Raw genomic sequence first — 26,365 nt, forward strand, 5'->3', positions numbered from 1 at the left:
AATTACATGGCAAGAAGCAGAAGCAGAGCTCTGTGTCCAGACATGCTTGTCCTGTAACACAGCACTGAGCAGGAGCTGAGGAACAGGGCCCATTTTACACACCCTGTCCATATTTCTTCTTGCTCCGAGAGTTTTTCTTCCTCAGTCACATCCTTTGCCTCCCTCCCACATGCCCATATTTCATCCTCTCCTTGCAGAAGTGATTTAGATATCACTTACCAGGAGGTTGGATCCAGTCCTGCAGTGACAAGGGAAGATACATTAAAATAAAGCATTGCAAGAAATTCAGGAAGAGATTATCTCAACACAAATGCTGCAAAGTGGAAGAGCTTATAGAAGGACCAACACCTGCAGAGCAGAGATGCTCCAGGGCAGCTCCCGGCGTCCTGCACTGACCTGAACTTGTGGTTCTGCAAGATGGCAGGTTGAACAGCAACAGGACCTTTAGAAGAGTAATATTAAAGTATATAAATGCAATAATTCATTAAATATTATTAAATTAACTGATTTTTTCTGTAATGTTCAGAACCATGGAAACCTGGGGAAATCTTAGGAGAATTGCACCATGAAGATCAAATTAAAATGCTGAGCAACACTAAATACGAAATAAAATCAGAATTTTTCCACCACATTTTTGAAGAACAGCACAAAATTATCAAGACAAATGGTGATTTTGAGACATTCCAGAGGTTTGCAAGTTATAGGAGCACAACTTCTCTTCATTGTTACGTGGCAGATAAAAAATAAATTTTTTTTAAAAAAAGGTGTAACCTCAGGCTGTAAAACTTCTTTAAATGGACAAATAGTAACTCCTTATTAAGAATATGCATAAACTGAATCCTTTCTCTGTTGCTGAAAAACCTAAATCTGGTGGCAGCACTTGCAGCCTGTGGTGGGGCTGCTTTGTACAGATGTTCAGCCTGTTCCTCACAGGGACACTTCCCAGGAGTCAGTGGCTGCTTCCAAATGGATGCTGTGACCATTAATGAACTGCTCAGCTCTAACACTGATGGAAAGTAACTCCCTAAAGCCAACAAGAAGGTGGCAGCTCGAGGGGAAGGAAAAAGCACTCAGGGAGGAAAATGACACAGCAAACCTCAAACCACATCAGGCTGCTGGAACAGAAACTGGGAAAGGAAGGGGCAAAAACGAAATAGGCTTTAAGCACTAACTGTACTTGGGCTGTGAAGTCCCAGACTGGTTTCTGAAGAGCTGGAGGTCAGGGGATGAACAGTTTTCCCCACTCAGCACTGTGCCAGGGAATATGGAGACATGGAAACCAGTCAGATCTGCACTGGGAGGTCAGGCACACGGGCCAGGGGCAGCTCAGGACACAGCCTAGAAAGGAAATACACAGAGAAGTGTCACTGCTCTGTTTCCTCTGCCTCACTGTGAGCAGGTTTGCTCAGGGCAGTTTTCTTCCCATTCCTGTTAATGAAATTGCTCAGGGAAGCAGAAGGAGGGAGCTCTGTCTGAGCTCCCCAGTGCTGAATTCAGCACCAGCAACACAGTGTGAGTGCAGCACCTGCCCCTGCAGAGTTCCCTGTCCTGGGTGGGCAGGGATGATGGATCCTCCCTGAGCCAGGCTCCAAAAGTGATTTCTAGCAACAGAATTTGCCAAAACATGAACTAAATTCTCCTAGAAAGGAGCTGGAGGGTTTTAGTAAGAACTGAGAGAATCAAGCCCTGCTCAAGTTTTGGGACTGCCCAGGATTGACAGGAACCCACAATCCCCAGGGCCAGATTTACACCTGGTTTAGCAGCTTCCATTGTCAGCAACCCAGGAGGGCACAGCAGCTTAATTAATACCCATCACTCCTGCAGCACAGCGAGCCTTGCCAAGCCGAGCCTGGGCTCAGGCTGACCCAGGGCTCCTGTTTCGTGCTCATACCCAGGACTCACGGCACAGAGTGCGTGGGCACACGTCAGAGCCCTCCTTGCCAGCTGTACCCCTGTCTGATCGCTCACCCGTGCACTTTCCTTCCCAGGGAACTCAGAAACAGAAACATCATCTCAGGGAAGGGCCACACAGAGAGCCCAGGCAGGGAAAACAAGGAGAAGGACACAGGCACAGGGGCATCAGCTCCCAGGAGATGCCAGAGGAGGGAGAGCAGCAGCTTTGATTTCTGGAAGCATCCACAATGATGAGCATAAACAGCAAGGCTGAGTAAAATCATTGCTATGAGATAACCACAAATTGATGTCTCCAGGAATTTTATAGACAGGAAACTTTCTTCTTCAGAGACATGAACTGAAGCAGAAGGAGCATAATGTTATAAGCCCTGAAAAAGGGACAAATTTCATTAGTCACAGGCAACATGATGAGCTGGAGTGCAAAAACTGAGGGAATTCTGCAGATATGACTTCAGCCCTTACCCAGAGCTCCCCAACACAACACTGACAGCAGCACAGGCTGGAGGGCTCTCAGGGGCACCCAGTTATGACAGGGAAGCCTGGGCAGCCCAAATCCCTCCCCAGCTGCTTTGGGCAGGTCCTGGATTCACTGAGTTTTGCAGTACTTGGTCAGTGTTTGTCACTGCCTGCACAGACTGAGGTGCAGTCCAATTGCTGCCCTAAGCACCTTTCTGGGTGGGTATCTTGGCTGTTGACTCTCTTAGTTCTGGCCCATTCCAGGTTTCCCCAGGACATCCTGACCCCACACAAGGCACCTTTGGTGTTAAAACCTGGTGTCAGGTGAGCAGAAGAGGCTGTGACCTTCCTGCAGGGCTGCCAGGAGCCTCCAGTGACAGATACAAGAAACACATGAGCCCTCTGCTCTGTGTTTGGGGTGCATGGCCAGAGCCATCCCCAGGATCTGCAGTAGCCAGCCTGCCCCAGCACCCTCCATCCATCCCTCCCTCCCTGCCAGCAGAGCCACAGCAGCCTGGGTTGGGTTCCTCAGTGATGCAACGTGCACCTCAAAGTCAATTCCAGTCCTGTATTTTAAACAAACGAATCCCTCTCCTGCCTTCTTCCCATCACTTCCAATCACTCGCACTGCGAGCGCTGTGAACGCCTCAATTCCTCCTCACTCTTCATTCCTCCAATTTATTTTTTGTCTTCCTTCCAGCCTGGAAAATGGATTTCTGTCCATTTTGTTGTCTCGGAAAGTTTGGGCATCGTGGTGCCAGCAGAGACTTTTAAATAAAGACAGCTAATTCCATTTGACTGAAGGAGGGTGACACAGACTCAAAACCGTGTTTCTGCCTTGCCTCAGGTTTGGGGAAGCTTCACTTTACAAAAAGAAAAGCAGTATTGAGTGAAATTGTCCTTGATAGTCTCCATTAATCCCTGGGAAGAATTAGCAGCAGCTTTATATTACATTCATACATCTTCTGGAAGTAAAGATTTCAGGCTTTCTATCTTATTCTCAGGTTTTAATAGAGACTTGACATGGTCTCTTTGGACACATCATCAGCACAGGTGGCAGAATTAGTGCCCTGCTTTGTCCAGATGCTCCTCGGGGGATAAATTACAGCCCTGCAGGCAGGAAGGGTTTGGAGTCAGCATTATGGAAATAAATGCTTATATCCAGGAAGACACCAACTGCTTTAAAGAAAATGCAGCTGAAACCAGAGAGCTCATGTTAAGCAAACCTTGCTGATGAGTTAATTATCCTCTGAGCAGGGCTAAGGTGCCATGTGCCATTTCCCTTCCATGATCAATCCAGTGTCAGTGTACGGATCCTGTCTTGGGGCAGAAGCATCAAAACACCAGTGTGATGCTGAAAGGAGACAAAGAGGTATTAAAGAAGAAGTCCAGAGCAGGCTGGAGGGTGAGTCGCACCAGACAGGCAGGCAGCTCTCCTGCCTCTGACCCTGCAGGGTCAGCATCCCAGTTGGCACCCACAACTAATGCAGAGGGCTGTGAGCACCCACCTCCTGGACACTGGGGAGGCACCACAGATCTCACACACCCTGCCTGGGTTCCTCTGAAGAGCTATTTCCACGCAAAAAGTGAACGAGGACCTCAGCTCCTGGAGATATAAACCAGAGACAAGGAGTGAGAAGCAGCACCACATCCTCACCCCGTGGTGAGGGGGCCCAGAGCCAACCTGCGGCCAGGTCTGGAGGATTGTCCCCATGGACTGATGGAATTTACCCCTGTGCCGCAGAGGAGCACAAGGGAGAGACCCCTGGGAACACGCAGGGGGCACAACGACCCCACGGACACCACGCGCGGGACTCGAACCGGCGGCCCCGGAGCGGTTCTGCAGCCCGGGCTGGGGCGCCCCCTGCGGGCGCGGGGAGGGAGCGCGCGGGGACACGGACCAGGGACCCACAGGCTCCGTGGGGATGGGATGGGATGGGATTGGGATGGGATGGGGATGGGATGGGATGGGGATGGGATGGGGATGGGATGGGGATGGGACGGGGATGGGATGGGGACGGGGTCAGGGCAGGGCAGCAGGAGGATCCTGCTGGAGCGCTGGGGGTTTGGAGCTGCAATGGCAAATGCACCGGTTGGGAAGGTTCCACAGAAAATGATTCCAAAGGCACACAAGGGATGATAACACTCCTTCAAGCGAGCCCCAGGGTGGGCAGATCCATTCCTTTGCAATGAATACAACAGAGATAAAATACAGAGAGGGATTTGACACCAACCTGACACACAGCAAGGAATGAAGTGCCAGCCCAGAGCACAGACTCAGCCCAGCATGACAATCACATGGTCAGAGTGATGGGGACAGAATTCTTAGCAGGGCCTGTTGCATTAGGACAAGAGATAGGCTTTAAATTAGAAGGGAGATGATTCAGACTAGAGATAAGGAAGAAGGTTTTTACAATGGTTGATAAGACACTGGCACAGGTTACGTAGAGAAACTGTGGCTGTCCCATCCCAGAAAGTGTTCAAGGCCAGGTTGGAGCAACCTCATTTAGTTGGAGGTGTCTGTGCCCATGGCAAGGGGCTTGGAGTAGACAACTTTGAAAGGTCCCTTCCAAGCCAAACTGTTATATGAGACTAAGTTAAAAAAAAAATTGGTTCAAGGCCAATTTCACTCACTGATACAGTAAAGACAAGACTTTGATAGCACAGATTGATCCATTAACAACAGCCACTAATGAGCTCCACAGCAGAGCTCCTTCCCTGCACAATGGGATGCACACACTGGCACAGACAAGCCAAAGGTCCTGGCCACCTGTGAGGGCTGCAGGAAAACACCACACACCCCTCACCTGCACGACAGCAAGAAATGTGCATGGTTACAAACTCACTGCAATGCTAATTAAAACCTAAATAAGGGTCCACATTTGCTTTTGGCATCCCATCACTGAGCAAGAGGGACCCCTCATAAGCATTTGGGGGCACAAGTTCTTACAACTGGAATTTGTGTGTGAAATCACCACGTGCTCTGACAAGGTGTTTTAGCTGGGTCACCCCAACACTGAACCCCAGCACGCAGCCCTCCAAACCATCTCCCAAATGAAGGATGGGATTCTTCAAGGCACCCCCAGGCTCCAGTAATTTCCAACAGCCTCTGCTGCCTGCAGATGCTCAGACCATAAATAATCACTACACATTTTTGCTGTCACTGATATTTTCTTGCCCGAGGCAGCCACTCTCCATCCTGCCTCTGAGATAAGGCTGGGGAGTTTCACAGAGTTTGGGTGCTTTGAGTGGAATCTTCTCAACATCAAAGTCCCAGTAGGGTTTTTAGTGAGGCTTCAGAACCAAGCTGAGGATTTTTAATGTGCCATCCAGCACCCAGCATCAAAGCGACAGCATCTGCAGGGACCTGCTGTTAACAGAGTCACCGATAGCACAGAAATACAGCTGAACTAAACAGCTTTATCACCAGTATTTTCAGCAACTTTTATGTACAGGATATGAGCACTCTGGAGGTTTACTCCAAGCAGAGAGTCTGAATAAAAAACCTGACTTCCCTATTCGCCATGTAAAATTAGCCAGATGGAAATGAGGACTTCAGAATCTTTGAGCTTGTGCTGCGCAGCTCAGTATAAATATTCCCATTGAATTATGGCACTTCACAGCCCTCACACACAGAATCAAGGTCATCACCAGCAGTTGGCAGGAGAGCTCTGCTATTTCAGGATACAATTGGTTTTTCTTTCCCAGCAGAAGTTATTGTGAGCAGGGGCTAGCAGGGCTGTCAGGGGAGAGGCATGTTCGACATGGCCATGGGCAACAGCAGCATTGCTGCGTGGAAAGCACAGCCCTGCTGCTCAGGAAACAAACCCCTGCTGCTCAGGCTCGGCCTCTGGTAACACCAGCAACATGCAAATCCTTCTCTCCCATGGTTCATTCCTCCCAGGAACCAGAGCATCCTGTCTCTCACACCAGATTCTCCACATGCCTCTGACACGGTGCCCTCCAGAACTGGCAGTGAAGAGGCTCATGGTGGAACCCCAACACCAGGAGTGATGGTTCTGCCTTGGCTGAGGGACAGTGAGGGCAGAAACTGCTCCTCCACCACAGCAAAGAGCGTGGGGATGGCAGCAAACAGCTCCCACAGAGGAACCCAGCCCTGCTCCTGCAGCGTGAGCTGCAACACTCTCCACAACACGAGCTGCTTTTCTGGGAGCTGGAGCAAACATAACATCTTCCTCCAGTTTCTCTCTGTTTTTCAGAGAATAAGTAAGACAAGGAAGGGCAGAGCAATGTGATTGTGGCAGAGTGGGATCCGTGGGTCACCTCTGCAGCACTGCACACCAACCAAAGGTGAAACACCTGCTGTCTCACCCAGGGGAGTGGGGATTAAGGACACAACACAGCAATTTGGTGACAGCTTCAGAGCCACAGGATTCTCATTCATTTCTGCCAAGCCCTGATGCACAGAGGAGATAAGACATCCTGAGGCTTAATTTTCTAAGGTGAAAAGAAGAATCTTGATTAGATACTTGTCCTTGTCAAAGAAAATGTGTGCCCAGCCCCACACTGCAATGCTCTGTCTTCCCACCCCTTTGCCTGTTTTCACCATTATTTTTAAAGTAACAGCCTCCAGCATCTTTTCAGACCAGCAGGCACCGTCCCTACAGATGCTGTGGCCCCACTGCTGAATGTCACACTGATTGCAGTGGTGCAAAGCAGCAGGGCTGAATTCAAAGGCTTTGGGCAGCCTCTCAGCAGCCATCCTGCTTGGCCAACAGCAGATATCTGCTGTACCCCAGGGCTGGGCAGACCCAGGGCTCCCAGCTGCCACACAGCTGAGAATATCAAACCAATATTATTAACTTAATGCCAGCCCTGGGTGCCTCCACCAGCGATCAAAGCCACCTTCGGCTTCACTGGCATGCAGTGACTTGTAAAAGGCTGAGCTGAAACAGTATTTCGTGGCTTGAATTGCTTCAAATCCCCCAGGAACAAGTGTCACGTCTTTCTATAGCTATAGTGCTAATAATAAAACAGGGACCTCTTCCAGTATCACAGCACAAACAGTAGTTATTTCTCTCTCAAAGCTTTGATTCCTGAAACCTTTCTTACATTCAGTTTGACATCAAAACACCCATCTCATTCACTCAGGCTGTCACAGGAGAGTTGTGTGCTATTAGAAATAGCCCTGAGGTGAATTAAGAACAGCCTGTAATGATGTTCCACTACAGCAACTTTATTTCTACCAAACCAAATAAATGAGCAATATTTTATCTGATGTGCCTTGGCTCGGCAGAGCGGCAGCTGCTCCCCATATGATTTATTGAATGGATGTTTTCTAAAGAGCCAAAGTCAGGCTCTGGAGCCAGCCACAAAATTTCCCATTCCTTAATAGCTGAGCAGAGACAGGAGAAGGACATTCAGGTTCTGGATAGGGGCAAGTTTGGGCATGAACCGTTTTATTTGCAATTTTCCCCCCTATAAACAGAATGTGCATGCAAGAAACTGTATGTAAAAAAATAATCTATAAATATGGATGCTCAACAGCAGACAGCAATGACACAGGGCACAGACACACCTCGCTGCACATCTGCAGAAGCAACACAGCCCAGCACAGTCAGGGGAGCTTTGGGTGTTCAAAGACACCAGTGCTGCCAGAAGACCAGGCTAAGGGTAAGGGAAGGATGGAGGGGGCAAAGAAAAATGGACCTTGGTATCTCTTTGGGAGTGGTACAGGCAGCACAACCCAGCACTGCAGCCACACTGGGGCATGGCACTGTCACCCCAGAGCAGCAGCCCTGGCACCGCAGTGAGGTGAGCAGAGAGAGGAGAAATAAAGAAATCACACAAGCACCAGCAAGCAGGACTGCAGCAGACAGAGCTAAAGTGGGATTTGGGCTTCTGGAGAACTGGCAAGAGGAAATGGATGTTCACATGAGCAATTAAAACATGGGGTATTCTGCCAAAGGACATCACCAAAGCCAAGAAGTTAACGAGATGCAAACCAGGTTGGGACATTCCCAGGGACACTGAGGACACAGGCAGGGAAGGGTTGCACTGAGCAGAGACACATTTAGTGGACATCACACCTCATGGATAACACACTCCAGTGCACTCTGACTCCGACACCAGAAGAGCAAGGGGAAGCAGGTGGGTGCTTTAACACGTGCTGCAAAGTGCTGGTGCCTCTGAAGGGCCTGACAGCAAGAGCTGCCAGCAAGGAGTGACAGTCCCAATGGATGGAGATGATCCTTTCAGGGTATTTTGATTCTTTTAGTGCCAGAGCCATGGGAAAAGCTGACAAGGGCAGGGCAAAATCCTGACCACACACAGCAAGTGCCCAGTCTGGGCAGTGCTGGGATTCCTGCTCGGAGAGAGGAAAAATGCCCCAATATTTATAGCCTGGGGAATGCCAAGCACTCGAATCCACACACTGGCTGAATGTCTGCTCTGGGAGCAGAGCACATAGCGAGGGTCCCTCGGGATGATGGAGCTGGGGGTCCCCCAGAGCGTGCTGGGGAGACACCAGTCCCAGGAGTCCCCATCTGTGGAACTGCTGATCAAACACACCCAGGCTGGGCAAAGGCTCCCGAGCCTGCTTTGTTGGTATTAGTCAGCATTGTCAGCCCTGCCTGCTGAAATGTCAGGGAAGCCTTAAGGGAAAATAGCTTAAAACCTCCACAAAAAGCTCACAAAGGCTTGTCCTGGTGCCAGTTCAAGTCCCTGTCAGCAGATTCCCAAACCAAAGCAGCCTTTGATGCCAGCTGGGCACACATTCCCCACGATATTTCACTCCAAAGCCATAAAAACAACAACAAAAAGAATTTCTCTGATACTTTGCCCTTGACTAATGTGCACTTACTGAAATAAATAACCACCTGGCCCTGCCAGTGAAGAGCAGCACAAACATTGCCACAAGCAGATTATTGACCAGAACTACAGAAGCCAAGTTATAAACAGGTCCGTAATTCAATAAACAGAACTGTAAAAAGCATTTCTAACCAGCCCATGCACACCTCACTCTACCTGCCCTCCAACAAAGGAAGTCAAATACCTATTTATGAGATTCTAACTTCCCATTTTCTACGCCATTCAACACAAAGAAGAAAAAGAATCAAGATAAAGAGAAGGCATATTTTAGGTGTACAGGATTTATTCATTCAATTTACATTTGAATCAATTATCCAGGCGACGCTGACTCTGCCAACGTGATTTAGGTGGCTGAACACAAATCATAAATAGTGCAGCATTCCAGTCATATAATCCGTGCCTGCCGTTCCTGGATCACTCCGGGAGCAGGAAGAATATCCCGGCTCACAGTGTGCCATTCTCTCTCAGTAACAGTGTGCTGGGCCACAGTTCAGAACAGAACTCAAACAAAGCCCTGGCTGACATCCAACCCAGGGGATTAGGGATAAACCCCTGGAAAGCTCGGCCAAGCCCCCAGCTCGGCCAGCACTGAGCACAAGCTGGAGGGACAGGAGGGCAGGCAGGAACTCACGTGGCTGGGCTGGACATTTGTTCCTCACTTAAGGAGCTTCGAGGTCATGGATGGCTCCTGGGGTGGGAGAGCCCCAGAGGGCACAGCTGCCTCTTTGAGGTTGTGACAACTCATCCTGTACCTCAGGATTTTGGTTTTGTGGCAGTAGTTACAGCACACAGTGCATCTCTCTGGAAAGAAAAAAGAAAACAACAAAAAAACACAGAGGAAAAAACTCAGCTAATTTCACAACCACGGAGTGAATCCTCTCCTCTGCTCAGCTTTCTCTAGAATGTATCTATGCTGCAATACAGTTTAGCCTTGTACCGACACAGGCAGGGAGACAAAGAATTATGGAGCCGTGTATCCCATTAGCATCCAAATGCAGCTGGGGAGACAAGGGGTTTTTCCAGAGATAAGGTGTCTTTGAAACAGTTCTAGGAAGAGGGAAAATTTCTTTTATGAAACACACATTTTTCACCGACCTGGAATCCACAGCGTGTTATAAAACTGAATTTGTTGCTGTTGGTTTTATTTCACAGCATTAATCACTAAAGGCTTTCTTAGGTAGCCAGGAAAAATCCATTTCCCCTCCTATTAACTTCACACCAGTTTAGAAGCCTTTCAAGGCCCACATAAATGCAAATAAACACTCCCAAGTCTGGCTGGTCCTGCACTGGTTGGACAGTCAGACATGGAGGGGACTTAAATCCTGGCAGCTCCATCACCCGATGTTTGATTTAAATGAGCATTCCTAGAACGCTGCTTCCTTTGGAATAAAGAATGAGAGGAGATTCACCCTCTATCCCTGAGGATTACCTGTGCAGGGGGCAGAAAAAGCCTGTGTTAGTCCTGGCATCCCAAGCACTGGGATTTTTCCAGCTTCGAGATTCCATGAATTAACAAGCACAAAGATCTCACCCCCTTGGCCTGCCCTGTCTCCCCATTAAGGTTTCATGAGAACCAGTACAAGGTGAAAGGAAGGGCCAGAAAGGTTCAGTGCAGATATTTAACAAACCTCTTTTGTATTTGCTAAAGCAGATGTGCAGTTACAACACAGGATTGTTACCCCAGTGACAACACGCTGCTTGCAGTCAATTCTGAGTAAAATTATCTCATTACAATGTGAAGGAACAGATGGATTTGGTGCATCATCTGGAGATAAACAGACCCAGGTCAGGTGTAGGCAAAAACACCCATCAGAGCTTGGGAATTTTACTGCTCCGTCCTCCAGAAAACCAACCCCATCTTCATACAATAAATATGAACGTTGCTTTGGCACGTGAACAGCACAGCCTGGGAGCCAAAATGATCGTTGTGGATACCTGAGGTTCATTGTGCCCTGCCTGCCTTTTAGGAATCAACACAAACACAACGTGGTGAATTGCTCCAGGAAAGAGCAGGTACTTGGACTGCTCCAAAAAGGAGGGGAAAACCACCAAAACAAAACAAAAATTAAAAAACAAAAACAAAACTCCACACAAAAACACAACAAAAAACTAAAACCACAAAACCCCCCAATAAACAAAACCCCACAGCAGCAATAACAACAGAAGAAACTACTAAAAAATAAAAAAACACCACCATTAAAAAACCAAACCTCTTGGCTTGTGTCATTTGGATTAAAAAGCCAACCACTAAAAAAACCAAACCTCTTGGCTTGTATAATTTGGATTAAAAAGCCAACCACCAAAAAAACAAACCTCTTGGCTTGTGTAATTTGGATTTTGAGTAAGGAGCAATCAGGAAAGGAAACATCCCTGTGGACTTGCAACTGATTTCCAGAACAAAAGCTCCCAAGGGACCTTGAAGGAGGTTCATCTGAAAAACAAAAGATGACCTTCTGGGCCAGCCCCAGGAACACATTGCTGCAATCCCAGCCCTGTCCTCTGGCAGCAGAGGGATTTCTGCTCCAAAGGCTTTGCAGGAGCTGCTGTGAGAGCCGTCCTGGCACTGCCACAGCCCGAGAGCTGCTGCCCAAACTGCGAGAAACTGCTGCGAAACTTCAGCCTCGCGACAGACACTGAGCTCACATTTCCCTCCCGAGGCATTTCAGAGGAGTAATTACGGGTGGCTTGGGCTCACACGTGCTTTTCTCTTTCTCAAATGCAATTACAGCTGCAGAGAAACAGAAGGAGATTTATGGAGGAAACAGCAGCAGAATCAATACATCAGCCCAGGTGGAAGACCGTGATTTTGAGCTGCTGCTGAACTACACTAAACCCCCTAAATTAACTTAATTAGGTGTCAAAACAAGTTTATTTGATATATCAAAGACATTTGTTTTTAAAAAATCTCAATACAGTTTTAAAAAAGCAGGCGTGGCTCTCAATCAACAAACAGCTCCTCCAATGAACTTCCAAAGCCTTCATGTTCCATGAGGCACAGGCCACCTCTGCAGGTATTTTATAGCTCATCTCGAATTTACATTTAGATAAGGGGGATCAGCAATGTAGAGAAAAAACCAAATCAGAAATAACAGCCAACAACTGATTCCAAGGAGACCAGGGAGACAGTTTAGCTGAAAGCAAAGCTTTAGATGCCTGAGCCTCAGCACTGCCACAATCAGCTGTTCACACATCTGGAGACAGTCACATCAGAAGACATTTTATATAACTTTGCCCATTCCCTCCTTCCTCCTTTCCCTTTCCCATAAGTTTTTCACTTCTCAGACATCCAGGGCAGCATTTAAAAACAGAGCAACTTCTCTAAATAATTAGTGAACGCTCCCACCATGGTGTGGTCTGTCCTGAGGCTTTTCACAGATGTGTGTGCAGCTGGAACAGCCCATAACAAACACCCCAGCAGGTCGGGAAACACCCGGGCACCTCCCGACCAGCATCCTCGGGGTACAAGGACACTGAGAAGGAGCATCACTCAGAATTTCCATGGAACAGCAGCTCAAAGGAGAGGCAGCTACAAACATGAGAATGTTCCTGCATTCCAGGCTCAGAGATTGAAGCTTAAGTCAGGGAAAAAAACAGGCCTAATTGTTTTCCTTTTAGAGGTGGCGGGTTCTCAGCTGCGCTGCCACACATCGTTTCCGAGATGCTGTTACTCATTAGCAGAGCAGGAGGGCACAGAGAGGAACACACAGTGCTCGGGAGGGTTCAAGGTGTGATGCACCTGCAGCTCACGACGCTGCCACGGGGACCACCCCCTGCAGCCCCCGGGCAGGCGACAAGCGGCGGCCCCGGAGAGGTGACAAGCGGCGGCCCCGGGCAGGCGACAAGCGGCGGACCCCGGGCAGGCGACAAGCGGCGGACCCCGGGCAGGCGACAAGCGGCGGACCCCGGGCAGGCGACAAGCGGCGGCCCCGGAGAGGTGACAAGCGGCGGCCCCGGGCAGGCGACAAGCGGCGGCCCCGGAGAGGTGACAAGCGGCGGCCCCCGGGCAGGCGACAAGCGGCGGCCCCGGAGAGGTGACAAGCGGCGGCCCCGGAGAGGTGACAAGCGGCGGCCCCGGGCAGGGGACAAGCGGCGGCCCCCGGGCAGGCGACAAGCTCACAGCCAGGGAGATAACCCAGGCTCCTGCTCTGTCTCAGCAACAGGGCTTTGCAAAAGGGGGACGTGCTCCAAGCCGAGTGAGAAAAATCCCTTTTCTCTTCCTGGTGGCCCCAGGGAAAGGCATCAGAAATGAGCTATGCCCTGGTTTGTAACTCAAGTGGGATGTTGTTGCTTAACGTGCTTCCACACTGGCATCAATACCACTCCACTGCAGACGAAATGAAACTACTGTGGAATAAAACAAACCATTAGCAGACAAGAACAATTAGAGAAATGAGAGAACTGATCATCAGGAGGGGATTTGAACTCGGTTTGATGTTTTCAAGCGCTGCCTCAGGAGAGGGAGCTTCAGCAAGCAGATGGACCCTACTCCTCTCCCGTCAGAAGGGAGCACACAAAACACAACAGGCTCCATTCCAAGGCTCTTCTGTCCAGCCCAGATCACCACAAAAAGGTTGGTCCAAATCCTTGCTGCCAAACCCAGAGTCCAGACCCGAGGAAGCCGCAGCTGCCTCACCACCAGCACTGCCAGTCCCTCCTGAGATCCCTGCACAACAACTGCATCCCAGCTTTTCTCTGGAAAAACCCACCCAATATCACTGATTTCAGGGACTGAAATAATTTACAAGGCCATTCCAAGTACACTTTTAAGCAACACGAGTCTCTATTTTTATTTAACATACTCAGGTCTGTACAAAGAGCACTCCCTTACGGAGAGGGTGTCAGTAAAAGGTCCTTCCCCCAGACACCTCCTGAAAAAATCCAGCCCTGCCAGGAGCTGCTCACAGGGGTGTGCCTTGTAAAACCAGCCCACCACACTCCTCTGTGAGGCTGTTACATCATGTGCTGTTGTGAGTCCCAGTTCCCCAAAACATTGTGTACGAAACATTCATAATAAACATTATAAAACATTATAAGATGCTGAGGACCTTGCCCTGTTGCTTTACTCTTACCTCTAATGATGAGAAAAATTGTGCTCTGTGCTGTGAAGATGAGTGATGAGACCTGTACACAACCAGCCCCACAGCACAAAAGTTGAGGAACACAAAGGATTGGAAAAATGTTAGGAAAAGCAGAATGCAAGGCCCGAGTTAATGCACCTTTCCAGAGGCCCCTCTTCCTCCAGGCAAAGGCACCTGAACCTGCAGATCTCCCCAGCTGCACCACCAAGCCAAAGTCCTGTAAAATGAGCAAATAAAGATGAATTAACAAAACACCAATGCACACTGTGCAGTGCACAGCATTGTTCCACCACTTGTGTTTACCTTTGTGTTCAACACATGCAGTAAAGCTCAGGCTTAGATTAGAAAAAACAGCACCAATGTCTTGTACAAGGCATTTACAGTCATCCCTTTATTTCCTTACTACCACACAGCTGAGTTGGACTCTCAGGGTGGCACCTGCCCCCTCCAGAGCTGCCCCTCTGTGCCTGACTGGGGAAGCTGCTGCCCTTTCCCTTGCACTGCCCCTTTCAAGTGCAATCCAAGCCTTGCTGGTGCTCACAGCGATGATGTAGTGGAGGCTGCCATGTGTTTTAGCTTTCCTAATTGTCCCCCATGGTCTACTAAGTGTAATTGCCAAATAATGTCTATAAACACGACTGTGTCCTTGGCAATCAGGCCCACCAGCTCCCCCAGTGTCTCCTCTGTGGGTCCCTGGCCACCCACCCTCATCCCAAAGCCTCAGCATCTCCCAGACAGGAGCAGAACAGCACCCAACACTCCACCTTCCTCTAACCTGACAGGCAGCTGCTCAGGATTTTAGGCAATAAAAATAAACTGTGGGTGTTCTAAGGATCAAGTGCTCAGAGGAAGGATGATGAGCCTCTATAAATGGTGTATTTGCACTTCACACCAGCTGCTCCCCTGTACAAACGCAGCTGGCCAGGTCTGTTGCCCACTGCCCTGAGTCTCACCTGGGGTCTCATCTCTCAGAGTCTGGGGTCCCATCCTGCACCAGAGCCAGTGCCACAGAGCGGGATGGTGGCAGATGACCCCTCTCAACACCTGCAATGCCACAGGATCAAACAAGGAGGGGCACAAAGCCAGAGATCATAAAGGAGACATTTTAGCCACTAATAAAACCAACAAAGCTCAATATGACCTTTTCTTGCTCTCACATCCTGCCCATTCCAGCAATCCTGTACCTGCCCCCAGCAGATTTGCCTCTTGGACAAGGGGCAGTGACATGTCCACACAGTTTGGCAGCTCTGAGCAGCCAGTTCTCCACGAACTTGGTTTTCATCGCCAGAGTTTTTAAATCACCTGTTTCAAGAAGCATCTCTGCTGTCACTGGGAGTCAGGGCACACCCACTCCAGGCACCTGAAAACCCAGCCAAGACAGGGCAAGGCTGTTGTGGCTCCTGCCCCTGGTGCTGCCAACCTGCCAGAAGAACCGTCTCTGGGAATGGGCTGCTGGTGGTGGGAGCCCCAGAAATCTGCCCCAGCTGCACCCTGAGCTCAGGGGCCAGGCCAGGGTGAATTCACCAACAGCTGCAATTATTGGAAACACAAGAATTGGCTGTAAATATTCCTGGTCAAAAATGACAACATGAGGTGACAAGAATTGCAGCATTTTCCCACTGATTTTAATTGTATTTTGGCCACACTGAAATTGATTTTTATTTGCTATAACTCTAAAATTTAAGTGTCTGCTCCTAAAATTTTGCTGGACATAGATCTGGTTTTGCTCAAATCTTGCAACATCTTAGGAGATCAAAAGCCAGAGGCCAAAATAACTAACTCTATGGGGACACAGCAATTAAAAATAAACAGAGGTAAATATTTATGTGTTTCTTTTCTTTTTAAAACCTACTACAAGATCTGCCAGGACCCTTCAGAGCCACGGGTTGCTCTTGCCTTATTTCAGCATTTCCAGTGTCTGCACAAGCCCTGGATCTGCTGGTACCTCACCTGGACTCCAGTTCTGCTCCTGAACTCCCACAACTGACCAAAGACTCCAAAACGTTTAAGAATTAACCATTTTGGCAGGAGCCAGCCCTCCTCACACACTTTTAAATAAGAATATACGAAGGACAAACAAACCACAAGTTAATTATAAACCTGGTCATAGCAGTTAAGAAAACACTGGAAGGTAAATATCTGCTCAGGTGAGATTGTTCTGCCACAGGGCCAAGGCCAGATCAGCATTCACAGGTGAGTATTCCATGGGGTTGTACCTGCCTGTCCTCCCCAGAGCTCCCACTGCCTGACGCTGCAGCTGCTGCTGCTGAAGTGATGATAAGCCTGAGGCTTTTTATATACCAAATGTGAGATATGTTCTTCAAATGACCCTCCAAGAGCTCAGGAGCTCTGAAGGGACCAGGGATGAAATCCATCCATTGCCACTCTGCTGAACAGATAAAATTAATTCATGAAGATTTTCACTAAGGACAAGATCAACAGTTTCTGGGGGCTCTTGTCAGTTTACCCTTTGTAACTTCAAGAAACTGCAAGAAAGTGATCTGGGGGGTAAAAAATAAAAAAGGAAGAAAAAGGAGGACTCCCATTGCCTCAGGGATGTGGACAGTGTAACAAACAATTGTACAGTTGAGAAGTTCACAGCAAATATTAGACCAACATTTATCACTCAGGCACAGTGTGGATCAGCTGAGCATGGTCTTGTTCAGAGATCTGCCCAATGTACAGTCAGGACCCCTCTGGTCCATATTTCTGATTTCAGTACAGGTGAGTTTTGGAGTTCAGTTTCCTCCTGAAGATGCTCCAGTGCTCCTGATTGTCCAGGCAGGAAGATTCAGCCATGAGCACCCACAGCCTTGGTCTGGGCTCCTGCACTTCCCTGCCCAGCAGCCCTCCTTCCTCACCCACTGAGGAAGCACAACCACAGCCTTCCTCAGCACTGAGGAGGAGGATGGTCATATCAGGACTTTGCTCACATTTCTGTTGTGGAATCACCTACAAGAGAGGACTCAGTGACTCATGCACTGCCTGCTCTCCCTCCATTGTGCCCAGCGTGTGGGCTGCAGCACAGGACCAACAATTCCCACCTTTTGCACAGCTGCTGCTTCACTCTACAGATCTTTCTGCCAGTTTTGCTCATTTTGTTTTTGCTAAAACTTAAAATTTTACCAGCAGCTCTCTGGGTCCTGAGAGATTCAGATCTTATCTTGACATTCTCACCTTCTGCTGGTGAGGTTGTCTGCAAATGTCAGAAGCATCATCACAGTCCTAAAGCTCCTACACTTCAAATCACACCCCGTGGACCATTACAATCCTGCTTTTATCTGAAGTACATTCAACATGTTTGAAGTCTGACAGCACTTCTTGAGGGGCATTACTTCTTTTCAAGATGAAGCACAAGAGAATGTCATGCAAAGACAGATTCTGCAGCAACTTTACTGAGATATCAAATAACCAGAATTAGAAAGTTTCACTGCTGTCCAAGACAAGGCAGAGAGAGAAGCAAGGGCACCAGGAGGTGATGCTTTCTCATTTCTGAAAGGATCTGTTCCCTGGGAGCAGGACTCAAGGAGGAGCAGCAACAGTGCTTAGACAGGGTGCAGAGCTTGGATGGAGCCTGACTTCCCTCCAGCTCTTACCCAAAGCCCACAGTGATGCTGTTTGGCTTGGGCAGTGTCCTCTTTGAGCTGTTTCATGACAAGAAAAGCAGATGCCAAGTCTCTGCAACAGGAAAACAGGCCATGGGATTCCCTCCAGCACTGAAGCCTGGCTGTGTGAGCCCACCCAGCACATGTTCCTCTCATCAGCTGCACTTGCCCCTTGCCCAAAAACTTTATTTCTTTTGCATACTTCTCCTGGATTCCTCTGGATTCCCAGTAACTGTCTGACTGTTGGAAATAAGTCTTATTATACCATTAAAGTCTCTGTTGGTTTTTTTACTCTCTTTCAGCATTTGGTATCATTCATGGGCTTCAAGAGCACTAAGAGAAACAGCACCCACCACTAGAAGCACTTGGAAAAGTTGAATCACTTATTTTGGGACACTTCTGGCAGGATGGTGGCCCCACTTCCATTGGAATCAACTTCTAATGGCTCCACTGGGAACCAGCACAGGATAAGCTCCACATCCAAGGAATATTCACTGGAATACCAAGAAGATAAAACCTCCTCTACTTCCCTCAAAATCAAGTGCTTTGAGAAACTTATGACAAAGACCACAATGCATTTGCAAACAACAACCCCACTCAGGTGCTGGCAGTGCCTCTGGAAGAGATTCTGAGAATCAACATGTAAATCAGAGCATTGAGTCACGAGCAGAGCTTTAATCCAAATTTGTTCTGTTGATGTGGCAGGAGATTTGTTCCACATCAAGCTGTTTATGTTAGGAGGTGACAGTGAGTAGATTTAGCTCATGTTTCAGTCTGCTGGAACCCAGAGTATGTCTAGAAACATGGTCTGTTTAATTCTGCTTGGTTTTTACTGCTGGAACACTATTAATGTGCTTACTGCCTTTATTTGTGTGGCTTCCCCATTGCTCTCCAACTTCTTTGTAGTGGGCACTTCTCCAAAACTGTAATACCTTTACAAATACTCACCGTGGTCCCAGCCCAGGGAAGGCCAGAGAGTGCCTGGACTGCAAACCAGTGATAAAGCATAATGTGGCAAAGCTCATTCCATGTGTTAATTAGCACTGATGAGACACAATTTTAACTCTCTTTAAATCTCCTAAGTAAGCAGCAGTGGAATTTGATGAGCTGGACAATGTGTAATTGGAGTGTCTGAATCAACCCAAACTTTCATCAGAATGGTCACAGGGAGGGAGCAGGTCCCTGTGCACACCCAGCTCTGGGACCCCCCTGTGCCATCAGAAATGCCACAGTGTCACCACAGACCTGATTCCAACAGGACATCAGCTCACCCAGTGTCACCAAGGGATGCCTGGGCATCCTTGGCACCTGGTGAGGGGGGGCTCAGGTGAGCTGTCCCTGGGAGGAGAGAGACCATCCAGACCCCACCACTTACACACCAGCTCTTCAGAACTACTCACTATACAAACCCATAAATGTGGGCAAAGAGCAAACCCATTACTGGCTCTTGCTGGAGACAGGCCATGATATCCATGAGACAGCATAATGGCATCATAACTGGATTAGGAGATCCATAAAAACAGCTTGTTGGGATTGGAGGCTGCTACAAGTTTAAAGGAGAAAGAAAACAATGCCCTAAGGGCATCTGCAGTGCCATGTCCAGAGGGAGAGGCCAGTAAAGCCAAGCACATTCCAAAATACTGGCCATGCAAAGTCTGAATCATCATCTCCTTGCAGGCACATTGAGGAGGATTCCTCCTCTCCCCGTGTCCTCCTCACACCAGGGAGGTGGAGCACAGCAAGTTGTTTACTGTACTGGAACCAGCATCAACAACAGCACCACGATCCACCAACAGATTCCTGCCAGGAATTATTTGCAGACAAAAATGACCCGTCAAGTACAGCCCATTAAAACCACATTAACATGCAACAAACATCACGAGGCCAAAAAGACAGGAGGCAGAAAAACTCTAATTGCATGAAGGCTGCTTAATTATTTTTAAGGTTACAAGAGAAGCCCAACAGAATACAGGCTCAAGTCAGCAGACTTTGCAGGAATTTCTATCAATCCTATCACAGTTCCACCCTCCTGCTACAGCAGTACAGCCATGAATGCTGACCAGCAGCAACTGGCTGATTAAGACACAAATCTCAATATTACTAATAAAACAGCAAGTGTCAGAAATAACAGCTGCTGTGGGCCTGCACAGATTCGCTGCAGAATGGAGAAAAAAGAACTTTTATGGTGTCTGGCCAATAAATTTATCTCTTGGGAACCATCAAAACAGAGGATGCCTTTCTGGAAAGCAATCACTGATGGCCTACAAGAACAGCAAATATCCAGCCCTGCATGACAATGACAGTGGTGTCTGAGCCAGGGAGCAGCTCCTCAGCCAAGGCTGGGGGGACAGGGCTGGGTCTGACAGGCTGCCTGAGGAGACAAATTCCAGGGCAATTGAAGGAGCCACGAAAGAGAGAAAGTTATCAAAAAATCAGAGAATATTAAAGAGGAGAGATTGGAGTTAAAACCAGCAAGACAAAGAAGGGAACAGAGGAGAGATGTTTATAAAAGCACCCAAACTTTGAACCTCTGCAGTGATCCCAGGCAGAAATTCTTGACCTAAACAGACTTGGACAGTGAAGCTCAATCGACTCATTCCATATCCAGGTAAAAGATGATTTCAGAAGAGTGAGGAGCCACTGCTGGCCTTCATTCCACGCAAAGCCAGGGCTACATGTAAGTGTTATGCAAATCCTTCAACCTGTCCTGGAAGGAAAACCAGAGAAATCCAGCACAGAGCTGGTCCCTTCCCTCCTTTCTGAGGAACAAGGGAGGAAGAGGAAATCTCCTTTTGCATGAGAGGCAGTAGGATTGTGGAAGCTGTTAAAGACTGCAAGGAGAACTAAAAAACAAGGCTGCATGATCTCATGATCCATATAGAAAAGGGAGCAGAGAAAAAGATGTGGGAAGGGCAGCACAGGAGAGGGATGCACAAGTCAAGTGCAGCGACTCTTCATACAACCCCTCGGACAGCACAGCAGCCAGGACTTGGCTCTGGAGAGTCAATGATTTACAACCTGAAATCAGAGAGTCCTAATAGAAAAATAAAATCCTGTCAGTGTAAGTGATGGTGCTTGCAGAGACCTGCCAGCCTCCTGGAGCAGCTGCTCCCCAGGACCTGCCAAGGAATGGGAAGCACCAGGAGAAAAGCTGTTCTGCCAGGAGGGATGGGGATTCCTCTGGTTTGCAGGTCCTGGATATCCCCCTGAGCAGGGAGGGCACATCCCCAGCAGTGCTCGCCGGGTCAGCAGCTCCTGGTACTCTGATGGAAGAAACACAGTTTCTGCTAAAAACTGAATATCAGTGAAAAATGAGGTGACTGCTCTGAGCTCGGGTGGAGAAGGAAGCACAGAGCAAACTGATTGAACACACAGATCAAATCTGGGCAGATCAGATTCTGGCATTAAAAAGGGGCCCAGACAAGAAGCCCTCACCTCAGCCATGAACAAAAATGTCTGGAAATTACTGTCTCTCTGTATTAGAGAAAACTGCATTTCTAAAAGAAACCTCTTTTGCCCTGACCTCCTCCATTCTCTTGCTACGGAGCACACGGGAGGGATGGCTGAGGAACAGCTCTGCCCCTTCAGCACCATCCCTGCCCCTTCAGCACCCTCCCTGCCCCCTCAGCACCCTCCCTGCCCCCTCAGCACCCTCCCTGCCCCCTCAGCACCCTCCCTGCCCCCTCAGCACCCTCCCTGCCCCTTCAGCACCCTCCCTGCCCCTTCAGCACCATCCCTGCCCCTTCAGCACCATCCCTGCCCCTTCAGCACCACCCCTGCTCTGCTCAGGTCCTGAAAAAAACAACACAAACCAGTCGTGGTTTGAAAGGATCCAGGCATAGATTAACAGCAGCAACAGCCCCCCAAAGAAACTATTTAAACAGCCAAATGCTGAATATTTAAGTAGTCAAGACTTTACAAGCCGCTCATGGGCTAAATTCCCTCCTGTGCAAACACAAAACAAACCCCCGAAATTCCGCAGAGATGACCCAGGTTAATCCCACCAAATAAATCCTTCCCTGAAAGCTGCACACAAACCCCAGGCTGCTCACAGCGCAAACCAAAGCCCAACATTACCACCTGGTGGAGATTCTCTTCTGCTACAGCCACAAGCAGTAAAAACACGGATTTCATTCAGCACAGGAAAAGAAGCCGGTTTAGGCAGTGGCAGAGTGTGAGACCGAGCTCAGTCCTGCACACCGAGGGACCACCAGGAGCTGGGGGGTTAAACCCGCAAGTTTGGCAGCACAGAGAAATGACTCTGTGTGGGAGGAAGGCAACGAGCAGCCTCCACACACCCACACCACTTCCCCTGAGTTCATCTATGGATGTCAGAGATGATGTACAGGAATGACTTTTTTTTTTCAGTAAGATAAGACAAAATTTGCAGTTTGATAAATCATGACAGCCATAGAAGACTCAACGTTACCAGCATCAAACCCAGCTGTTTAGGAGCCCAGGTGCCAGCAATGGGGATTTGGGACTCCTGGAAGCAGTAATTTAATATTCACATCTCTTGTTATTGCCAAATTGTTTGAATCTTCTGTTGCAGAGACCCCCAAATCCCAGGCAGAAGTTGCTCAGCCTGCATTGCTGAGCAGCAGAGCACAGCCCAAAAGAGGGAGGAAACAGGGATTGCTGAGGCTGAGAAAAACAGCACAAACAATACAGCTGTAGCTAAAAAAAAAAAAAATTAATGGTCAGATGTCTCTCAACTTTATAGCAGCCCAGACACAACCCCCTGCTCGGGCACTCTCCAGCTGAACAGCAACCACGGGGCTCTCTGCTGGATCCCCTCAGCATTCGGGAGCTCGTGGGTGTTTGCCAGGCTAAAGGCACCAGGAAACAGAGAAGGGGGATGGGAGAATGCAGAGCCAGAGAGGAGAAAAGTGAGAAACAGGAATGAGATGCAAATAGAGACACAATCAAGGAGTGTGAACTATAAAAAGAAAGAGGTGGGAAGAAAAGGAAAAGGGAAATTTAAATGGTGGGAATGTTGAGCAATATTTGTAAGAAAAGGCTGAGAAATATAACTGGAAGGTAAACTGGAATATTAAGGGAAGGGACTGACCAGGAAGGCTGGTGTGTGCAGATGAGCACGGTGACCTCAAGCATTGCTGCTGAATTAGCCCTTCTCCTGGGCTCTGTCCTGCTCCACTCCTCTGGGAAGGCAGGTTCAAATGCACAGGACCAAATGTACCCCCACTTTCTCTCCAGCTGGAGATGCAGAGTCCTCCAGTGCCTCACCCCATCTCCCTGCAGACACCCACACCTGCCCACACTCCCCACTCCAGACAGGCTTCCTCAGCACCTCAAACTCCCCGTGAGCCTCCCCAGCCAGTGGCAGCTCAGCCTCAGCCTCTGCCCCAACCCATCCACAAGCCAGGTGAAAAAAAAACCCAAACTAAACCAAACCACAAGCCAAAAGCAGCCACCCACCCACCCACCCACCCTCCCAAGTTTGCCAGCAAGTAAAAGGGTGCTAAGGGTGTGTTTTTCTTGGAAGGAAGATAATATTAAAGTCCCAGCAGCGTGGCCTGTTACCACGGAGCAATGGGGAAATCCCAGATCCAAGGCAGAGACCTGTCCCACCAGAGCCTGCCCGGGTGGTTTTAATGGGAGTGAGGGAAGGGCTATGGCTCTTATCAGTGGCTGAGCAGGAGGCAACAAGCTGGAGCTCAGGAATGAACTTTTTCTGGTGGCACCAGTTCCCAAGGAGTGCCTGGGAAAGAGGAAGGATCTCACTTAATGGCATTGTGGTTTGAGCCTCGGTGTGTTACTGCAAATGCCTTTTGGGAGAGGAGAGGGGAGGGGGTTCTGTTCAGTCTCATCCACTGTTCTGATTCTTCAGGAGAGTCCAGTGGAACACTGACAGTACAGTGTGAGTCTGAGGGGAAGCAGAAAACAGGAGGGAGCAGAGGAGACTGACCACAGAAGGTGGAAAAAGGGAAAAAACAGTAAAAAGTCAAATAAGGATAAAGGAAATAGAGCATTTCTGTGCCTAAGTGGCTCAGGGCAGACAGAGGACTGAGGGTGCATCACTGGCACTGAGGAAAGGCCATAAGAGCATCTTAACTGCAACATTCCCCCAGGACTCTGCACTACAAGGCAAAGGTTGTGTGAGGATGCACAGGACTCCCAGGGCAATGCCAGGACTGGGCAGAGCCCAGAGAAGCATCACAACAAAGTCCCTGCTCTGCAGAGAGCTGGCCTGGGAGTGCAGCCACCATTCCTGGGGACTCACAAGGTGTGGGAACACTGGCAGTAAAGTCCAATTCCTACTTTGATATGGGAAGGCACAAGGCAAGGAGAGGAGTAGGAGTGCCACTGTGATCAATATTTATATTATGCCAGTAGTTTATGAGCAATAAAAATATCCAAGGACAATTTTAGAGGCCAGATTCACTGCCCATTGGAGACACAGCCACAACAACAGTTTGCTGCCCTGTCTTAAAGAAAAATGCTCCGAGGTCTTCAAAGTTTAGAGTTTTTGGAGAAAATCTTGGAGACAGTGTCTCCTGCCAGGAAACAAATGCATTGCAGGAAGACCTGGAAGAGAGGCACAAATGGCTGAAATGGCAGAAGTGATATTTAATTGTTTCCACATACCATTTAGCAGTGAGTAGTAAAAAAATTACATAAAACATGAAAGGTCTTACTACTTGCAAAACATGAATGAGAAGTGAGTGGGGAGCTGAAATAATCCATGAGCAAGAAATCACATTGCACAAAGCAGCCACACTCAGTGCAAAGCTCATCCCACAAACTGGAAGCAAAAGTCCCCCTGCACAGCATGGAGCAGAATTCTCTGAGTGCTGGGAGCAGAATTCCAAGGAGCTGTGGGCTCCACTTCACACCAGGGAATGCAGCTGGAGCTCAGGGCACTGATTTACCCCTTTCACAGAAGAGAGGCTGACCCAAAGTCCTGGTGTAAAGGAGGCATTTACCCCTTTGGAGCAGAGTCCCACCCACAATCCAAGGCCGTGGCACAGCTGTCCCTTCAGCAAGGGAAGGGATCCTGATGCATTTGCTGTCACTGATATCAAGGAATTTGTGCAGGTCTGCAGAGAAAGATCCCATGGCACAGGGGTAATGACACACTGGTGGCCCTGTGGCCTCTCACCCACAGCCATTTCAACGGGCACACCCAGTGCTAAAGGTGCTGGTGACACCCCCAAATCACAAAACAACTACCAAAGGCAAAATTCCTTTGACTTCCAAGAAAAAGATACTGTGCAGAGCCCCAGAACAGGCAGCAATTTTTGTAAATGCCACAGAGTCACAGAATGGTTTGGGTTGGAAGGGACCTTGAAGCTCAGCTCATTCCAACCCCCTGCCATGGGCAGGGACACCCTCCACTATTCCAGGTTGCTCCAAACCCCACCCAACCTGAGCCTGAACACCTCCAGGGATGGGGCAGGCACAGTTTCTCAGGACAACAGTTCCCCCCAGCACGCTGACATTGCTCAGACCTGGGACTGTCAGTGCAGTCCTTGACTGATCTCTCCAAGCTGCAGAGAACAAACAGGTTGTTTTCAGAATTCAGGCAAAGGCTGCCACCATCTGCCTCTCTGGACTTCACTGTCACCTGAAGTGACAAACAGGCTTCCTTGTGCCTCTGCTCTTGGATGAGCTCTGTCCCAAAAGAGCTGCAAGTCAAATGTTTTTCAGCCACAATAACCTTTAGAGGCGAACTAAAAGTTCAAGAAAAACTCCTCAAACCACGTTAGCTTGAAGTTCATTAATGCCAAAATGGAGAGAAACAGGAACCAAGGGTCCAGTTGTACCTCTCCAGAATTCAACACCAACTCATGACCTGGTGCTCACTCTGGAACACTTCACTCAGCCAGCAGGAGCCCAAGCTGGGACAAATATTCCTTATGTGAAAAATTGCTTGTTCTCCATCTCACACTTCCTAAAAAGCAGCAACACAAAGGAAAAGGATTCCTCTCAGACATCTTCAGCCATCAATCCATGCACATTCCCCCCACCACACAACACTGCTCTGCCCCTGCTGTCTCAGCACCCAGGTTTGCTAACCCTGAAGTCACTGTAAGGATTCCAGTCTGGATGAAGGAAAGAGGTGCAGGCAAAGGAAGAAGCTGGGACTGGGATGAGCTGGGGGGGACACTGTGCTTTGATAAAAGGCAAGCACACATATGAAGTTCATCATATTTCACCCCATTGAAGGTCTCTATAATCCCTAAAAAATCAGAAATGATTGTTTTTCAAAGCACAGAATCAAAAATGGAGGTCGAGTGACCTCAGAGCAGAAGGGGGATGCCATTCAACACTTGCCTACAGTGGAGTTGGGACCTTTATCCTTCTGCTAAATATCTGCCAAACTTTTGAACTTCCCTTAGAAACTCATGCTCTACTCTTGCCCTGCCTTTAGTATTAGAAAGGAAAAAAATTGTCTAATGTGGAATTGAATTCCATGAGTTTTTTCCCCATGGGCATGGCCAGACTTCTGCCTGCAGC

General features: G+C 48.7%; 1 long non-coding RNA gene across 2 annotated transcripts; it reads right to left on the reverse strand.

Moving 5' to 3' along the window:
* Positions 1-9,520: 9,520 nt before the first annotated feature.
* LOC139680357 (uncharacterized) lies at positions 9,521-16,296 on the reverse strand. Of its 2 annotated transcripts, XR_011699336.1 has the most exons (5): positions 16,230-16,296; positions 15,233-15,323; positions 14,418-14,496; positions 9,833-10,002; positions 9,521-9,719 (listed from the first exon to the last, which is right to left on the reverse strand). It is a non-coding gene; the product is annotated as an uncharacterized lncRNA (long non-coding RNA). The 2 variants fall into 2 exon arrangements; XR_011699335.1 differs by having other exon boundaries at positions 9,521-10,002.
* Positions 16,297-26,365: the final 10,069 nt, after the last annotated feature.

Source organism: Pithys albifrons, chromosome 18 (assembly GCF_047495875.1).
Source record: "Pithys albifrons albifrons isolate INPA30051 chromosome 18, PitAlb_v1, whole genome shotgun sequence".
NCBI classification, from domain to species: Eukaryota; Metazoa; Chordata; class Aves; order Passeriformes; family Thamnophilidae; genus Pithys; species Pithys albifrons.